At 34.5% G+C, this 20062-nt stretch overlaps 1 long non-coding RNA gene across 1 annotated transcript; it reads right to left on the bottom strand.

The window, feature by feature from the left end:
- Window positions 1–1737: 1737 nt before the first annotated feature.
- On the bottom strand, window positions 1738–3354 carry LOC147486505 (uncharacterized). Its single transcript, XR_015202098.1, has 3 exons — window positions 3262–3354; window positions 2829–2893; window positions 1738–1928 (listed from the first exon to the last, which is right to left on the bottom strand). It is a non-coding gene; the product is annotated as an uncharacterized LOC147486505 (long non-coding RNA).
- Window positions 3355–20062: the final 16708 nt, after the last annotated feature.

Genomic DNA, 20062 nt, shown 5'->3' on the forward strand with positions numbered 1-20062 from the left:
ACAGTCAAGCGGGTCCTAATCGATCCAGGCAGCTCCTGCGACATCCTCTTCTACCAAACATAAGCTAGAATCAGAGATCTCAAATATTAACTTTTGGGCTCTCTTCTTTTGCTCAACCTTCTTCCGGTTGATTTTCACCCCTCCGCGCTTCTTTAAGTAATACGCAACCTCTCCCATGACAGATCGTTTCTCCTCCCAACTCAAACGAGCAAACTCTTCTATAGCTCCGGTGTTCGTATGCCCACGAATAGTAACCTCTGCAAAACAAAATAAAGTTGTCAGAACGTTCAAAGTATCAACTACCCTACATACACTACGACCTATAACATAACGACCTACCATTCCATTTTATAGTACGATTCGCCAACTCTCAATGAGAAGGACAGTAGTTACCCACAACCAGTAAGGGCCTACGCCCCCAATCTTCCTTACTCACACCCACAATCACAGCAGATTTACTCTTCACCACCTGCAAACTAAAATTCATAGCAGACGACCTGTTCACAGAAAATTGCTCAAGCACATCCGATAAACAGATGTTATAACCCCTCTCATTCAACAAATCCAACACATGAAAAACTCTCTAACTATTCCCCACGAACTGACAAGGGGCTTTCCCATAAAAGTTCAAAACCTCCACTATAAGACGTGAGAACGGTAACCTCATCCCAGCCTTCAATTGACCATAACAAACCACAACACCCCCATCTCGAGGAACGTAATCCAAGCCAAACACATTCCTCTCTCCACTAAGGTCGTATAAAGTCAGATTGGAGTCCACCCAACTAAACTCCTCCCTCAAAGCAACAGTACAATTTACCGACCTAGGTACCGCCTCCTCAGCCATCGTCTCCAATGAGGAAGACAATGACGCCTCCTTTCCATTATGCGCCCTAACACCACCATCTACATCACTCATATTTGTCTTTATCCACTGATCCAATGCAACTTCCCCACTCAAACTACCACTAGTAATAGACATGACAAAAGCAAAAAGGAAACAAAAAGATATAATGTTTTAGATAAAAAAGACGCATCTGAAGACGAAAAGTTGGAAAGTTTTTGTTTTTTCTGTTTATCTGTTTTTTCTTCCTTTGTGTTGATAGAATGAGAAAATGAAAGACCGCTAGACACTAAACCCTTCAGCTGTACAAATCTTGAAAAGAAACAAAACGTTTTACTTTCCCCACAAAATGCAATCATAATCTCGCCTACAAACCTGTCACGAGTTGGGCCCATGGATCAGATCCAAACAGTTCTCACACATTTTCCAAAACCATTCAAACAAACCAACTGTCACTACACCAAAATGGGAGTTTGATAACAGTAATAATTGTTACTAATATTTTTACTAACGCTTATATCCGTTACGTCTGGGGTGTTACAGTCACTTGTATGAAATTTTGTAACGGATATATCTGCTACTAAAATTAATTGTAACAAGTGTTACAAGTGTTACTAACGTTAGAAATTATGCACATTTATTTCTAACCAATTTGTAATGGATATAGTCGTTACAATATGGAAATTATTTTGAAAAAAAAAACATTTATTAAATATTAGCCCAATTTGTTTTGGGCTACCTGCGCCTGAACTTTGCACTCACACCACGTTAAAAAAAAATGGACTTCTGAACTTTGCACTAGTACACCACATTAAAAGAAAATGAACTTCATCCATCAAAACACTTATGTCGTCATTCCAAACACATAGTGCACAAACTCCATTACTCAAGTCTTAAAACAAATATATCTAATTGATTATAAATACCAAGTCTTAACAAAGAAAAAAATGTTATTGATCCATTTTTTACCTACAAATCAACAATATACATATATAATTCACTACAATTACACCGAATATGTCAAACCCAAAACTTCTTCTCTTTCTCTTATATGTTTCCACATGTAAGGCTTGCTTCATAACACCTACAAAGAGTAAAAAAAAAACTATCATAAATTACATTACCAACATGTAAAAATAAGTATAGCTTTACTAGAAAAAAAAAATGAATAAACCAATACAAATAAGTAGAGCGGCTAGAAAAAGAAAAACCAATACGGAAACAGTGCAGATAGAGTTGGCAACTACAAACATACATGAAACATATATACTATGCAAAGTAGGTGAAATTGCGATAAACTTAATTGGTGCGAGTTCAACAAACGGAAAACAATCAAATCGGTAAATTGTTCATGTTGCTCCCATGCTTCAAAAAAATAACTTGCACCAAATACGACCGGTTCAATTCATAAAAAAAACATCATACGTATAAAAAACCAAGTCAATATCCTAACACATATACAAAGCTTTGTTCGTAGATAATAGCTTATTGTACATTTGTGTTGGGGGGAGTACATGTCACTCGAAGAAGGGGAGTGGTGCTTTGCTTAACTGCCCTGTGGGATGATGCAAATCAAACTCAAAAGAAATAAGGTAACTTAAATCATATCCTACTTCATAATAGTGATGTGTGATTAAAGCAACTATAGTTCCCATACCATGACAACATGTGCTCTTAAGAACCAGACATATATCTCATTGCACTAAGAGGTTTATGGCATTGACATTCTAATATAGAAATATAGTGTGTCTAAGAGTAAGCTAATCCTTGATTTGACATCAGGGCTATGAGATCAGATACTAGTATAGTCCGAGCCAACACGACATGAGAGAAGGAACAAACAACATATATCCACTATGATAAACCTAATTGAAGCAGTATAATAACCCAAGTCAAAACTAAATTGCATGCAAGAGAGGCAAATTTCGGCTAAGGTCCATCAGACCATCACTATTTCACTTTAAAAAGATTGATTAAAAGGTACCTTTAAATAGAGAGCAAAACATACAATAAGACTCCCAATTCTTTCGTAGAAATTGACTCATTAACCTGCAAAAACAAGAGATTGTCACGCTATGTAGTGCTTGAATTTGATAGGTTCAAATTTCAATTTTTGTAAGTGGAAAACCACAACTCATCTCTTCTCTCTTTTGCAATCATTGCATGGGTGATGACATGCACTTTACAATTCTAATATTCTAGATTTAGTAACAAATAAAGTTTTGTATCCACTTGAGCGCTGTCAAACTTGGGCTCATAAAACCAAAGATAAAATATGTTATTCTGGTCTACAATCTAAAAGAATTTCATCACACTATCTGACCAAATTCATGGTCCACAAAATGCCTAAGCAAACAACCAAAAAGAAAATCAAGGTGAGGTTAAGGTGCCTTGTAAAGTTGTTAAATGTGTCGTACCTTAGCAATTTCTATAAGCTTGAGCAGTGCAGACTCCATCAGCCCTCAGTTCACATGAATGAATGCACACAAAGATGATCATAGTTCAATTGCAACCAAATATGGGTGGACAGATTACTTAGTAGCTAAACATATACATGGACACAAGTTTCAACACATACACATTTGCATATAAACACTTTGAGATTTTTTTTTAAAAAAAAAGGCTTAAATAATGGACACTAGTCCTGTTTTGGTTCTTTCACGTTCCATTTCTTTAATTAATCCTAGATCAACTCTTTATTATGTCAAACTAAAAGAAACTTAGATTTTCAACCCTGGCCGACATGAAAATGTTTTTTAAAAAATACTCTTATACACGTAGACAAGAGGATTTTAGCAACGAGGCAACATTATTTGGACTATACTAAAAATTAGCTTCATTCAATAATCATGATGAACTACCGAATAAATAAATCGAGGTATTGCATGCTTCCAACTAAATGTTACAGACTATGAGATAACCAAACAATGTGATCAGATAACAACCAAGTCTTTTAGACATTACATCAACACTAACATCCATGTCAAAGAACAGAACAAATTTCAACTCCATGAACTAGTGATAAGAGCCCAAAACTGTAGTTTTAACCCCTTATTTTCATTACATTTAGACCAATTATGTGTATAATAAATGTGAGTTAGTACCGTTTACGTGTGTTTATGTATTTCAGGCATTGGAGTCAAATATGTGAAGAAACATATCATTTTGTGAGATAAAGGATCAAAGGTTTGTTGCTAAAAAGTTCTATGATTAAAGGCCAAGATTCAAGGAGAAAAAGCTTTTTTAAATCCCGGTCAAAGTTGAAAAGTCAAAGTCAACGCGGGCAGAAATAGAGCAGAAAAGTCAATAGAATTTCCACAGGCCGTATCTTTGGACTCAAACCTCGGAATTGGACCTATTTTATGTCAAAACGACCGGCTCGGAAAGAGCTTTCTAATAGTCCAGGCCTTGAACCAATCCTAAGAGCAAAAGTGGACGAAAAAGCTGTTGCAATAATTTCCAATATAGAAACCCTTTTTGGACTTATGTAATTAGGTTTTGGGCTTGATTTAAGGGCCCAAAATATGGCTCCAAAGCCCATGCACGAAATTGTAAATCTAGCCCTCTCTTATATAAAGAGGACTAAGACATAACTCTCATATACTTAGACCTAGACATAGATATACTTAGACTTAGATAGATATAATTAATAAGAGATAGATAGTTAGAACTTAGACTTGGTTATTAGTTTAAACTTAAGTTAGTAATTGTTCTTCAGTATTCATTAGATTAATAAAAGAAAGTTATTGTTCTTCATTATGTATTCTTCTTATTTATATGTTTATGATAGTCTAATAACTTCTGGCTAAACCTCCATTAGAGGGGTTTGATGAAGCTTGATGAAGACTTGATGTGTTAGTTAGGATTATTGCTTTTAAGAGTTTCACTCTAGTAGGATAGTTGATTCGCCATGAGAATGGGTTGGACTTCCTCACATACTAATTATTAGTTGGCAGAGATTGTCATGAGTAATTAGGGATCAAACACTTAATCTTATTTTATTAGAATTGCAATAATCTATACTAGCATATTAGGAGTACATCAAGTGGATTCAAATCTCCTTAATCCCTTCTCCATATTCATATTTTAAATATTCAATTATCATAGTATAAGTTAATACATCTTATTTAAGTCTAATTGTCATATTAGTATAATTTCAATTCATTACTCTCATTTGTTTTTGTTAAGATCGATTAAACTGGCGGAAACCTACGTTTAAAGGACTAGGAGTGGAACGAATTCTCTACTCCATATATTTCACGATAACTGAGAGTAGATAACTTTGATATATAGCAAACAATAAGCATTTAGTTTTACTTATTCATAGCATAAATAGTTAAGAGTAGGTAAAACTATTATTTTACACTTTATCAACTAGTCAGATGCAAGTTAAAAATAAAACAGATGCTATATATGTGGTTTAAAAAAAACACATTCAACCATAGTACAATAGTGACATTACATCAAAGGCAGAAGTTAGAGTTCATAAATCGAGTTTTAGTCTAAATTAATTAGAGAAGAGACCTACATCATGTTATGTAGCTTAACACTCACAAACCTGCTCTCTCCCTCAATCAATCTAGCTTCACTCCGAAGAGATTAGATGCACGAGCTAAGTCATCTCCACTGGTTTGTGTAACTGCAATAATGTAGAGAAAGGTCAATCAGGATGACATTAGATAGTGGCCTTCCCAGAATCGGATCCTTAGTATTCGATCATTTATGAAAAGGAGAACAAGCACCATTTCATGAACCCAATCTATCAATCAACTTGTGGTCATCCACTTGAATGCTTACATGTACCTTAAACAAAGAATCCTACCTCTTGGTCTATAAAATAGACTAGATGTGTGTGTTTGCCTATTTGTGTTTGATGACCGGAAGTTATAGGAAAAACCAATAGAATATGATATATATTTATTAGATCTTCTGAGATAACAAATATGTGCCTAAATGCAATTATTATAAGCTAATAGTAATGAACAACTATCTCCTTGGATCATCAAATACAATGACATTGAAACATATTACACAACCCATAGTGCTAGATAAAACATAAAAGCATATATAGAAAAGGATTAAAAAGTAAAACATTCCACATCTATGATTGAATTTCAAAAATTGAATTGAGACTCAAGAAATTACTTACAACATTTGCCACCAGCAACCAATGAAAACTTCTTAAGAAGGCATCATTGTGTGAAGGAAGACTGTCATGAATCCAATAGTTGATACTTTGAATCTTGCACGCATTTCCCAGTGGCTCAAGTTTTCTTCAGAAGTTTATGATGCTTTTCTTTTTTCTGGACTTTTCTTCTTTCCCAAAACCAAACCTGCAACATGGCATCGAAAGGAAAATGCAAAACAGTTGCATCAGTGTCAAATTTGAGCCTTACTACATAATCTAAGCAAGTCAATTTTTTCCAATTTTCATGCCTTTTTCGCTGGTGGTGTGAGGCTACTGGTTAAAATTGATGAGCCCATAACCCTTGTTATTCGTATACATAGAACCCTAACTTTTTCAAAACTTTAACATCAATGAAATTGAAGATACAAACGAAATCTAAGATACAAACCTGTGAAATTGAAGCTTGTTCCGGCCAATGATAACTTCTATCTACTGAAGAAAATAGAAGCATGAAATTGAAGATTGTTTCGGCCATTGATAACCTTACCTCAACGAAGAGAGAGAATACAAATGCAAAACCCTAGAACTGATAATAGAGAATTTCTTCAAAGTTCATTTTTTTTTTCTTCAAATCTTTAGCGTTCGTCTTGTGCTTTGTGTCACACTCTGAATTTTGACAAAATCAGAAAAACAATATTTGTTCCCGACTCTTCGATGTTCGAAGTGTGATGCACTCTCCACTTCCAAAAACCCATCATCTATTTAATTATTTTAATAATTTGAAACCAATAAAAATTTTAAATAAATAAAAGTCCTCTTCATTACATAAATTTATAAATATGATTAAGTTACAAATTTCTTTTCAACAACTCTTTAATTATAATTACAACTGAAAATACAAAAAACATTGTCTCAACTGAAAATCTATTGCACCTCAAGGAAAAAAAACATATCCTGTAATGAGACGCTAGCGCAAACCACAACCTTCTTCAACACTAATCTTGTCAAGACTTATCAACTATGTTCATTTAATGAACACACCCGATAAGCAAACACTACACCATAACAGTCATTTTCTAACTGACCAAAATTTTAGTTAGTAATGAAAATATCTGTTACTAATTTTGTCACGAATATATCTGTTACTTATGGGAGAAATTGTTAGCAAATATCGAGAATTAAAATTTAATTATTTGTTCACGGATATTTTTGGAGTGTAACATTTTATCCATGAGTAAGGTTTCAAATAGAAGAAAAATATTAAAAACAATATTGAAACAACCAAAAAAAATTAAAGGAAAAAAATGGAAGCCACAATTGACACACCCATCTCTGTCTTCCTTCTCTCTCTCTTTTCAGCCCCCAATACAAACTCTGTAAAAGATGGGTTTTTATTCTCTCACTCTCTCTCTCACTAAACCCATTTTATTCTCTAATCAAAGTGTAAGACCCCAAATTATTTTTACATTATTTCATAACAATATTTAGAATTTTGGAATTTGATATTTATTTATGGGTCAACGAGCTAGTCAATGTGGGCTTGACTTTTTGGGAAAAAAAGAGGAAAAATAGTTTGTTTAGTTTGAAAATGATTTAATAGGAAAGTTTTTAAGTTTTAAAATAAGGTGTAGAGATCTTATTAATAAGGAAACAGAGAGAGAATAATTCCGAAATTTATGGGAGAAAATATGGAAAGTTTCTTAAAGTAAAATATGGCAAAATTCTTTAGAATGGGATGGTTTTTCAAAAATGGAGGATTTTTAAGAAAAATTAATTTTTCATTAGAACCAGATAAGTTAAAACAAAGAAGAACGGAGCCCGGATTGCGCATCTCTTATCTAGTTGTGGATCGGATTTGTGGCGTTCTATTACATATTTTTTCTGCAGAATACAAAGGTGAGTAGATATTTTATGGATTTTTATTTTATAAAATTCTTGTTACTGTCGATTTCTTTTCTATTGACATACTGTATTAGGATTCTGTTTTGGTGTGTTATGGTTCTATTTTAGTACTGCATGTTATTTCGGGTTAATTGCGTTTACCATATTGATTATTGTTTGAAGAACCAACTTTATCCTCGGAACTATGTCTCCGAAAAACTTGTCCAGATCTATTGATAAAATGAGAGAAATCCATTGATTAAAGGTTCTTGTAAATTTAAATGGTCGATCTATGTATTGTATATGCGCTTTCTCGTTTTAAGTTGATTGTGATTGTTGGATTATGGGTGATGTCGGGTTTTAAATTCAGTGGTGTACTGTTAGGTGGTATGGGTGAATTGTGGGGTTGGGAAAACTATTGGGGGTGTGGGAAGATTGTTGGTTTGATGTTTTGGTGATGTCAGGGGTTGTCGAAGCTTGTAGAAGTCATTAATGGAGGTCGAGAATTTCAGATCTAGATTAATGAAGAGTTTTGATTTAATAATTTTAGGTTTTTGCTTTTGTTAAAGTTGTAGGGTTTTTCATGAGGAGAAAAATCAATGGGTTAAGAGGGGAGGACGAGTGGTGGCTGGTGGTTGAGGAGAGCTGCTCACCAGGTGGGGAAGACGACCGGTTGGGCTTGGGCTTTGGACCAAAGTCTTTAGCTTTTGTTCTTTAGGCTTAGATTGTTTTGTTTGGGTCAGTTTGGTTTAAAGTTTTTGGGCCGGTTTCAGTTTAAATTCTTTGAGCCGAACCCATTTGTGTTTTGGGCTAGTTTCCGTTTCATTTTTTAGTTTTGTTTGGTTTGGGCCAGTTTCTAATTTGGTTTTGGGCCGGTCCATATAACTTAATATACATCCAAATGGAGTCTTTAAATATTTAGACTTTTGGGTTTTAGTTTTGGTTTTGGGCTTTGATTGTGAACTTTTGACTGTTTAATTGTGCTACGTTTTATGTTGTAAATTTTATGGACAAATCAAATGCTAAAATGGTGCGGAAGCCTACATAAATTGGTTCGTCATTATCTAAGAAAGATTTGACGTTGATATTGTGTATTTTTGACACGTGACGAGTTTGAGATTTTAAGAGACATGATATTCTTAAAACGCTATAAAAAAAAATGTTATGCCGTACGTTTAGAGCAATTGTGATATTATATGATATGTTGGGATATATATATTAAATGCAATAATTTTGAAGAAATAGATGTAAATGCTCCATCTTTATAGCTGGGAAATGCTATTATGAGGTAGTATAAATTTGTGGATATTTCCCACGTGATTGTGGTTTAGTGCAATAATTTATTTGGCACATGAAAAAATGAAAAGGGTTATGTATTGAGATATTTCTAAATATTGTGGCTTAGTGCAATAATGTATTTGACATGCACGTGATATAGTGAAATGATTATGAGATATAAATGTATGACACCTGAATAAATTACGTAACGAAAATCCTAGAACCTAGCTACTACAACTCATGTGATTTGGCCCTTGTGATGGGCGTATGTGATATGATTGGCACTTCTGGCATTTCAGTGAATCTGAATGGCCCTTATAGCGTTTCAGTTAATCTGAATGGCCCTTCTGGCGTAGCCGAATAGTGACTTGATTATTCCGTTCACAAAATTAGAACGAGACGCGCGATATTTTATGTTGAATAGTGGCAATACCCGCGTAATGATGTTCGTGTGGGGGTTACCTGGTATGCGATATCCCGCTTAGGGTAACTACGCACGTAGTGGTTCATTACGTGAGGGGAGGCATGTGGATGTACATGTTCGGCGTTGGAAAGTGATTGTGGTAACCAGAGAAACTAGGTAAGACATAGAAACGACGTAATTCTATAGACACTTAAAGAAACTTTAAACAATAATTGTGATGATATATCAAAGTGTACGTTAAATCGATAATAAATGATTTATTGTGGTTGTGAAATTGGTCTTTGAGATGGTTCTTGTTGGCTCAAATGAGATGTTTGGAATTAGGTATATGATATGTTTGTTCTATTATAATTTATTTTGTATTCGCAATGGTTTGGCAGAAGGGTGGGTTAAATTGATTTTTATGCAGGTGTGACCCACTCTGTTATTAGGATTACACCAGTGTAAGTATAGAGTAAGTTTTAGTTTCGTTATGATATTATTAGATACAGTTGACTTAGTACGGTTTGAAAATAAGGCGCCTCAGTGGAGGAACTAAATGCCTTACTATTGTTGAATTGGAAACTAAGGCGCTTCAGTGGAGGAACTACCTGCCTTAATTATTGTAATTAAGAATGTCATATTAGTCGTTGAAAGTTAAGGCACCTCGGTGGAGGAACTAACTGCCTTATTGATTGTGTATATATATGTATTAGTATGATTTGTATTTTAGGGCTACTCATACCAGTATTGTTTATAATGCTGACCCAATTTGCATGTTTACGGATCATCAAGATAGCACAAAATATGGATCTACACTTGATAACAGCCTGGAGCAAATAAGGCAAGTCAGCTCAAACATCTATAAGTAGAGAGATGAACTTCGTAAGGCTTGATTCAAATTCACCCAAAAAACTTGATACGTAAGCAACTCTTATCCCAAGAAAGCGTGCAGTCATTCCCTGCCAACCTCAACATCAAGTCATAGATAGAAATCCACACCTTTACAGTATCCGTTAAACTACTGACTATGAATTGGTGGAGTAATAGACTAGGGATTGTTCATCTGCCTACCTATTGTCATCTTTTTCGCGATGAATCCATGCTACTAAGAGCTCGCGCATACTTCATTCATTCTGCGTCGTACTGAACACTAGAGCGCTGCAGAGGTGTTTTCTAGCAAGAGTTTTTTGGAGAGACCATGAGCTCTGTCTTCGTGGTAAAAAATCATTTATCCACTGGTATTTCTATGCTCAATCTCTACTCCCCGAAAGGTTAAGTACTACAAAAGAAAGAAATGTCACAGTTCCCTCATCTCAAGCTTGTGTTATGAACAAAGATTTGAAAACCATGAGCCCATGAAAAGAAGATAATGCACTTGGATATCAGTTACTCCTTTAGGAGAGTAAATATAAGAGAGGTTCAGGACAATCCATTTATATGACAGCTTCCCAGTTTTAGCTAATTCCACAAGTAGTTATGCCAAGGTAAACATCGCCCTTTCACCCTTTCAACAACATGGAGATGCCAACCCAAATTGATGATCAGAATTCTTTACTAGCTCGAGATCACTCAGTGTTTAGCACCTTCTATTCTTCCACAAAAGGATTGTATGGGCATCGGCTTTGCTAAAAAAGAATATGACACTCTAAGCCATTTGCTAAATCTTCACCCTCAAGCTCACCTGCTAAAGCCCTTGTCCAAAATAATCGCGGAACAAAATATCAAAATCTTGATTTTAAGAGCAATAACTGAAGGAACTGAAGGATCCCATTACGCAAAGCATAAGACATAAGAATCCAACCAGAAATCATAAAAAGATTTATGTTGTTTATACAGTATAGTAACCACAACTATGTGATTATATAAGGATATAAATTAGATAAAGAAAATATTAAGATATCAAATCCTATAACAAATGAACGACCAATAGATATCCAGAAGAGAGCTGATAGACACTTTATAATAAGTCATTATGTTGACTAGTACGACAATCATAAGATATTGACGAAAGCAGCAAAGTTAAACAAGAAAAAACTTTGAGGTGTAACAGTCCCATTAATATTAAAGCACATTTTCATCTATGGTAAGTAATAAATTTCACAATGTATAACAGAATTCTATTTATTAATATACTTCACACCTGTTACAGAAATCGTTAAGCATTTAATATTTGAAAAAATAAAAGATAAAATGAAATTGAATTGAATGAGAAATGAAGAGAGGAAGACTGGAAGACTGGAAGAAGACGTGCCTTCAATATGAAACTTGTAACAAACAAAATTGCCATTTGTCGCATAAGTACACGTGTCGCATAACAAACAACTAGCTCATTCTACTTGATTTTACTTCACTTTCGGTAAAAAGCTGTGATGTCTTAGTCAACGGTTGGCAGTTGGCACATCTAATACTTTCCACGGTGCAATCGGTAGATTGCCACGCTTAGGGCTAACTAGATTTTTGGACCCGCTTCAACTAAGCGGGACTGTTTTATATGATTTTTTCTATTTTATTATTATGTATAAAAAATGTTATTTTAAAACTATATTAAAATGTGGGTTGTATACAAATGTGGACTTAAGTCATAAGCCCATTTGGTAATCTGTAATACGAACTAAATTGACACATACAGTCCAATTTTATTGCTTAGGCCCATAGTGCATTTCTTAGGGCTATAGTGCATCTTAGACATAGCTCATAATAAAATTTGTTAACTCATTTAATTGTGGTCGAGTTTAATTTTTTAATGAAAATGTGTCCTTGGTCTGAGTTTATTTATTAATAACTTTTTATTGATATATAAACTTGCACTTATTGAATCGTTAAGTTGTGATGGAAGAAGAATCAAAGAATTGGAATGATAAAATTTGTATTAACCGAACTATTATTTATCTGCTACTATTTATCAACGTATGTGCAATTTATAGTTAAAATATTACAAACAGGTCTGCAACTTTGCATAATGTTGCCTGAATATGCTGTAACATTGCTTGAACAAAGCGTTAGAGTGTATTTTGTATGTATGAATAGTGTATCAAGCCAAAAAAATGTACGAACAACGTCAAAAGCCCAAAGTCTTCTAAATATGTATGAATTTTACGAAAGCCCAAACTTTGGCCCATAGTCCATTAATTGGTTGGAGTTTTGTGATGGTGTAGTCATCTAAACATCGAGTTGTCCATAAAATCGTTTTGGCCTCATTGTTTATTTTAAAAAAAACCCAATGCATTTATATAAAGTTTCTGATTTCTCGTTAATTATTTTTTGAGTTAAGTTAAGTATAGTTGCATCCATTTTAATTAAGTTTTTAGGTTAGTTCAATGCATTTGATCCAATTTCCAATTTTTGTTACATGATATTTTTTTTTTGGAATTTTTTTTTTTTTCAGTTCTTTTAATGGAGTAGTGTTACACAAACTTTCTTTTTAGACATATATACTATTGTGACTGATTATTTGGATAATGTTGGTTTGCATTGCAATACACATGGACATGTATCTCTATGTAAATCAATGATTAGGACTTTTGACACATCAGTAACTTTAATATAATAGGTCAAAATGTTAAATTAGTGGGTGGGTGTAACATTACTGGTTTGAAAATAAGACACATTGTAAACGCTTGTCTATGAGCTTTGAAATGGGCTATGTTATTTTGGTTTGGTCTCTGCTTATTTTCAATTTTGTTTTTTTGGTTTATTTCATTTCTTTCATTTGTCATTGTAAGACCACGTGAGCTGAGATTTAATTGTTCAAACACAAAAAAGGGAAGTTCTCGACGTCTCAAGTTTGTTTCGTGAAAGTGTAAAAGTTTTTCCCTCATCGCTTCCTTACACCTCTAACCACAAACCCATTTCCCTGTGTGAGCAGTTTTTCTTGAACTGCTTGTAGTCTTACTTATCTACTACCGTAGACACCATGGACGGGTAAGTTGTTTTAGTCCAATTTCTTAAGATACTTAAGAGACAAAATAGGTTGAGTTGTACATGTACATATGTTGGGGACTTGGGTGTTCTAAACTATATGAAGATGAGTCCGGATAGCGTATAGTCTTGTATTCATGTGTATATGAATTAATTAATCAAAGTTCTCAACGCCAATAATTTCTTATACTAAAAGTGTACATCCTCTTTTGTATCCTAAGTGGTGCATTGGAGTTAACTCAATAGGTTACATAATACTAAAAAAAGACAAAAAAGAATTTAGCAGTAAAAGTTGTTGATAGGTAATTGTTTTTTATCATATAAATTTTTTGCTTTGTTTATAGTATAATTAATATCCCTTGTTTTATATTTTAGATACCGTTTTGATTAACGTCTTAAAGATGATTAGAGTAGTTCTTCTAGTCATCCCTGGGTGGTGTTCTGATATGTCTGCATGATCTTGATTAGCCGAAGGTTATTTATTTTTGTTTGTTGTTTAACTGAGTTGTCATGCCTATGGGTAGGTGTGAACAGAAGTAGTTAACATATCTTTTGCTTATTTATTCCTTGTGGCCTTCCTGTTTGTAGTGTGTGAGGATTTGTATGGAGTCTATTCACATTCTTAGTGATACATACATATGTACCATACCCACTCGCTGGCCGGTGGTCATATCTAAGTCCATACAGTCCTAAAATGTTTGTGTTACAGATTGGGTTGGTCATAGGCTTTCTTTTCCCTTTCAATTTCTCTGTGCATGTGTGTGTTGTTGTATAAACCCTCCAAACCACGTTCTTAGGTTATTCTCCTTATATCACTTACTTGTCGTTTCTTTCTCTTTCTCCAAATTTTTGTTTTGGCTGAATTGAATATTTGATGTTTGATTTGACAGGTTTAGTAGTAAACCTGCATCAGGAGTAATATGTCAGAGTATGGATTGGGAAGACAAATGTGTGGTTGTTGCAAACACATAAATGGATAGCAAAGTCCAAGGTTAAAGCACATATATATGCTAGCTGCTGAGCTAGCTGTGGATATTGTTAAGAAATACCAACTACTGTTTTGTTAGTTTTTGTGTTTTTGGAGGGCATTTTTTTATGTTTTGAATTGTAATATGTCTTGATACTTTGCAAGTTTGTGTGTTTCAGGTAGTTAAATTGTTTTATAGCTTATGGTGATCACAATGTAATGTTTCCTCGCCCTTTTTCTCTTAGCAAAGAACCGTGAATATGTCGGGAGCAGTTTTTTTTTATGTTGAAAATGGAATATCACTTTAGAAACTTTTGTTGCAAGTCTTTAGGATTGCATGTGTTTCTTTTGTCAGTTGAACAAAGAATTGTCTATATGTTTCCAGATTAACAACTACTGCATTACCATATTCAAATACATTAGCTCTAGCTAGCTAGTACAATATATCATATTTGATTGTAAGGTATGTAATGAGCTTGGGTGTTGACGCAGCCCCGCCTGCCAGTTCTGTTAGATTGTTGGTTCGTTTTCAGCCTGATAATTGTAGTAGTTGTTGATTCCCAATTGCATACCTCATCAGTTGAACTCGATGACAACACATATGATGTTGATTGTAAGACCCCTATTTTATATTTACATTATTTGCGTAAGTATAATTAATATTTTCTGTATTTGACTGTATTTTCTTGTCAACGTGCGAGCATATGGAATACCAAATAGTTAAGGAGGGAATACTAAATAGAAATTTCGAATAATGTTAATATAGGAAACTAGCATTTGAATTTTTGAATATGGATAGTGTATCTTTCATTTTTGGAAAAGCTTTAAATAAAAAGGAAACAAGGTATTAACCTAAGTAACATATATATAATCCTTTTAATAGAAATAATATTTCCATAGTTAGGATATAAGATTATGTAGTAATTTGGAAGTTAAGGAGAATATAGGGTGTCTTCGTAGGAACTTGTTTTTCTGGAAAAACCTCACACAACACACACAAGCCAACAGTGGAGAAGAACACGGATTTCGCGAGCTAGTTGGGATTGGATCTTTCATTATTTTCGTCGATATTTTCTGTTGCTGTTAACACATAAAGTGAGTAGTTTATCTTTTTCGGTTTTTCCCGTATATAGACACAGTAACTGGACTTTAAAAACCATGTTTTGTTCATCCTTCATTGTCTGCTCTTTTCTCTTCAAAGATTATTCTTATTGTGAGTGGTTATTCTTGATTGTTTCTCGCATCTAGACGCAGACACAGACCACTTTTCGTTTACTGAAGAACCACTGTTCAATTACTTTTCATGTCGTTTTTGTTCTGATCAACCATGGGTTTTTCCTGTACATGTTTAATACTCTGTAGAATTGTTAGTACCGCCTACACCATTAGGTGGTGGTGAAGGGAGGCGCGAGCCCCTAACCTCCTCCTCTGTCTAAAACGCCATTTCGGCCATTACTGAGTTACTGAGTAATTTTGATTGTTTTGTTTTTATTTCGTGTTTGAACTGTTTTGGTGTATTGAGGGTTGTTGGAATGAGGTATGGTGGTGGTAGAGAGTTTGTGGGGGTTCGAAAACTCCCAAGAACAGTGATGGTGGTCGGATCTAACAAATTTTGGAGTGTTGTAAAAACTGAAAATTGGTGGTTGAGTGGTGAAGTAAAGTCGCGTGGTTTTTCACCCACTCCATTTTCGCTTAGATCGAATTGGGTGGTGTGTGAAGGTTTTTGGGGGTGGCTGGAAGGAGCGGCTGTTGCTGCGGAAGGGATGACCGTGAGAGCGATCCAGTGCTCCAGGTCGCTGTGTAGTTTTTGGACTTAGGACTAATTAGTTGGGCCGGTTTACCAGGTTTGTGTGGGCTGGTCCATAGAATGTTAAGTGGACCGGATAGTATTCTCCCTGTTCTAAGATCTGTTGAGTCTAGATAAGTTCAAGTTGGGCCAAGTCAGTTATGGGCCGGGTTAAACCGGGTCAGTTTAGCTAGTCGCTTAGGACCAGGGTTTAAACTCTTTTTAAATATGGGTTTGGGTGAGGACCGGGTGGAAGGACCACCGGTTAGGACCGTTGACTGTTGGGTTGACTGTTGACCTGTTGACTTTTTCCAAAAATGTTATAGATGGAATTTATGGACCCATCCGATGATAGGATGTGGGTGACTCTTGTATAAACTTGTTTGTCAGTATCTAATATAGATTTGACATTGATCTTGTGTAAATATTGGCACGTGAAGATAGAGAGATTTTACGGTGTATATATATACCCTTGAATAAACTACGTAACGAAAATCCTAGAACCTAGCTACCACAACTCATGTGATTTGGCCCTTCTGGCGTTTGCTTAATCCAATGGCCTTCGGCCCCTTCCGGGCGTTTGATTAATCGAATGGCCTTCGGCGCCATTTCGGGCGCAAAATGACCCGAATAGTGGCTTGATTATTCCGTTCGCAAAATAGAACGATGATGCGCAATATTTTATGCCGAATAGTGGCATTACTTACATAATTGCTTCCGTGTGAGGATTTACCTGTTGTGCGGCATCCCGCTCAGGGTAGTTACGCACGGAGTGGTTCATTATGTAAGGGGAGGCATGTGGATGTACATGTTCGGCGTTGGGTAGCGATTGTGGTAGCCAGGAAAACTAGGTAAAACATAGAGACGACGTGTTACTAGGGACACTTGATAAATGTTACTGATATGTTATTTTTCCTTCGGTGTGGTTAGCAAGTTAAGTTTCAATTTATGCTATGATTATCACAAATTGCTTGCAGGAGAGTGGGTTAAACTAATTATTCTTGCAGAGAGGACCCACTCTGCGATAGAGCATGCATAACGGTAAGTATTAGGATGCCATAACTTATTTACTCACAGTTAGAAGTTAAGGTGCCTTTATGAAGGAACTAACTACCTTAAGCTAAGGCGCCTCGATGGAGGAACTACCTGCCATGTAAAGAATGAAATTTTATGTATATCTATATGGTTTTCTAAGGCTACTCATACCAACATTATTTATAATGTTGACCCGATTTGCATGTTTGCTAATCGGGTGTGTTCTTATATGAACATAGTCGATCAGCCTGGACAGGGTTAGCTGATATTCGAGAAGGTGGCGGGCTGTTCGTGATTGATGTTAGCATTTATTTTCAATAAGATGTTGTTTCATTTTTCCTCAGAGATGTAGTGGAATTTGTTGGGGATATATGTTTAATTTATTTTTCCGTATTATTATTAAGTGAAGAAGTTTGTAACTTAATTCTGATCACAAGTATTCATAATGATGAGTGGATTGTTTTGAGTATTTTATTATATTTGTTTTCCGCATGTGTTATTATTCATTAAGGGTTATGATATAGATTGGGTTTTGAGGTTGGTGTCACATCTCGGATATCGAGGAGTCGGATATCATTTATATTATCTGATTTATCGAAATTCGGGGTGTGACATTGATCCTGTTGAAGAGTTACTTTTTCATTGGTTCCGCCAATAAGAAGAAGAAATGGAATCTGATGATGATTGGAGATGGAATGGACGCAACCAAAATTTTGTTGATGGTTGGACGGTTGGACCATAGTTAGGTTTGCTACCTTTGGTAAGTTAGGAATGACTTCTTTTCCCCTGTTTTCTAGCAATTAAGTAGTAATTATGTAATATAGGTATTATAGTCAAATTGCTTATGACATGATTTGGGCTGAGAGACTTCCAAAGCAATTTTGAAAGAGACGAAAAGAAAGTAACTAAATATTTGCTTACAGCTGTATCCGCAAAGGGATTCATAGCTAGAGATATATCATTTTATTACACGGCAGGACCGGAGAAACACAGTTTTATAGAGAATGTAGAATCACTTTAACGATTGTCTACATATTTGGCAATGCTATACATTCTTCTTTCAAAAGTTCAGACTACATTCTTCTTTCAAAACAGCATTATTTTGCTACAAATGAAGTAAATAAATAAAATTAATGCATATATAAAGTTTAAAATAAGCGTTCGACATAAAAAAATACTATTTGATCAACATAATAAAATTTTGGTATTCAAGTACTAATTCTCATGGTTTTCTTTTCTTTATTATGAAACCGTTCTTTTCCTATTTGTTGCTTTTGTCCTTGTTTTGGTTTTTCTCCATGTCCTTCATTTCTTTAATTTTTTCTTCGAGACAATATATCTTATCTTTGTTGTGTTTATCATCAACCAAACAATCTAGCATAATATTTCTGGGTACGTCGAGTTGATTCTGTTTCTCTTCAACCTCTTTTATTTTCTTCATAAGTTCTTTGAAATTGAAGTCTTCAATTTCTATATCACGTCCATCATTTATAAACTGTATTGCGTGAAAAACTGTTGAATCCTCTGCTTTTGCAACAGAATATGTAGTGCTTCCATCAATTTCTTTAACTACGACGCCTTCATTGTTAAAGAATAAGTCTTTTGGTACCTTTAATGTTACAGTGCTTTTGAATCGTCCGTTCTCTAATTCTGTGTTGTAGACCTGATCTTGTTGAACGTTAAGTGCTGCTTCTAGAATTTCCTTTAGCAATTTTTTTTTTACATAAGCTGTAATTTTCATACGCCATTATCTGCAATATACATAATAAAATTTATAAATTCTTTATCCAATACTCTTTAATATAACAAAAAAAAAAAATACTCAATCAATATAAAATGAAGTCAGAAAATAATTGTAAATAATGGAGAAGAGGAAGAAAGTAGGCTACCTAGTTCTTTATCTAATACTCTTTAATATAACAAAAAAAAAACTTAATCAATATGAAATGAAGTCAGAAAATAATTGTAAATAATGGAGAAGAGGAAGAAAGTAGGCTACCTGGTTTTTCGATATGTGTAGTGCAATTGTTTTTTTTTTTTACATATATAGGTTTTTTTAGGTTAATAGATTAGGTTTTACTACTTTTCGTAGGATTTTAGTTTAGTTTTGTATATATCTTATCGGATATCTTAAATTAGATTTTTTTTTTTTTCAATTATCTAGAAGTGATTGTGTTTTGAAACTTCTACATGTACTATTGGGCCTAGGGCCCATCAAATTTTATAAGATATGTTTTAAGCGGGTATTTGTATCGCAACTTCTATTCAAATCAAGCTACAGACCACACCTCAAATCAAATGATAGAAGACTTTCACTTACCACCCATACCTTGCCTTAGATGAAAACCGCGTCATTACACGAAAACTAAGTTTCATTGATCGATTCACCCAATCGAAAACCAACTCAGAGAACTACAGAGCAGGTAAGCTTTTTCGTTTGTGTTCGGAAGAAGACATTTTCATACCGAATTCTCAATTTTATATTAAATTCATGTTAGGAGGGTGAACTATTGAGTTGATCGCAATTTGGCAGTAATATCAGATGGTTCAATTTCTGTCTGGGATTTACTTAAGGATTGCTAATTCGAATTTGAAACCCAATTCGAATTCTAATAGATGCCCCTATTTATATTTCGTGTAAATAAGTTACCATCTCATCTCTGATTATCTTTGCCTTCTCTTTCTTTCTTTCTTTCAGCAGCATGAAGATGAGAACCAACATTAGTATGAGCACACACATGAAAATTATGAACAATAGGCATTGTGTTTTCCTTCACTTTCCTTGATAAATCATGCATTATCTTCGCTCTATATTAAGT

Source organism: Coptis chinensis, chromosome 7, assembly GCF_015680905.1.
Source record: "Coptis chinensis isolate HL-2020 chromosome 7, ASM1568090v1, whole genome shotgun sequence".
Taxonomy (NCBI): Eukaryota; Viridiplantae; Streptophyta; class Magnoliopsida; order Ranunculales; family Ranunculaceae; genus Coptis; species Coptis chinensis.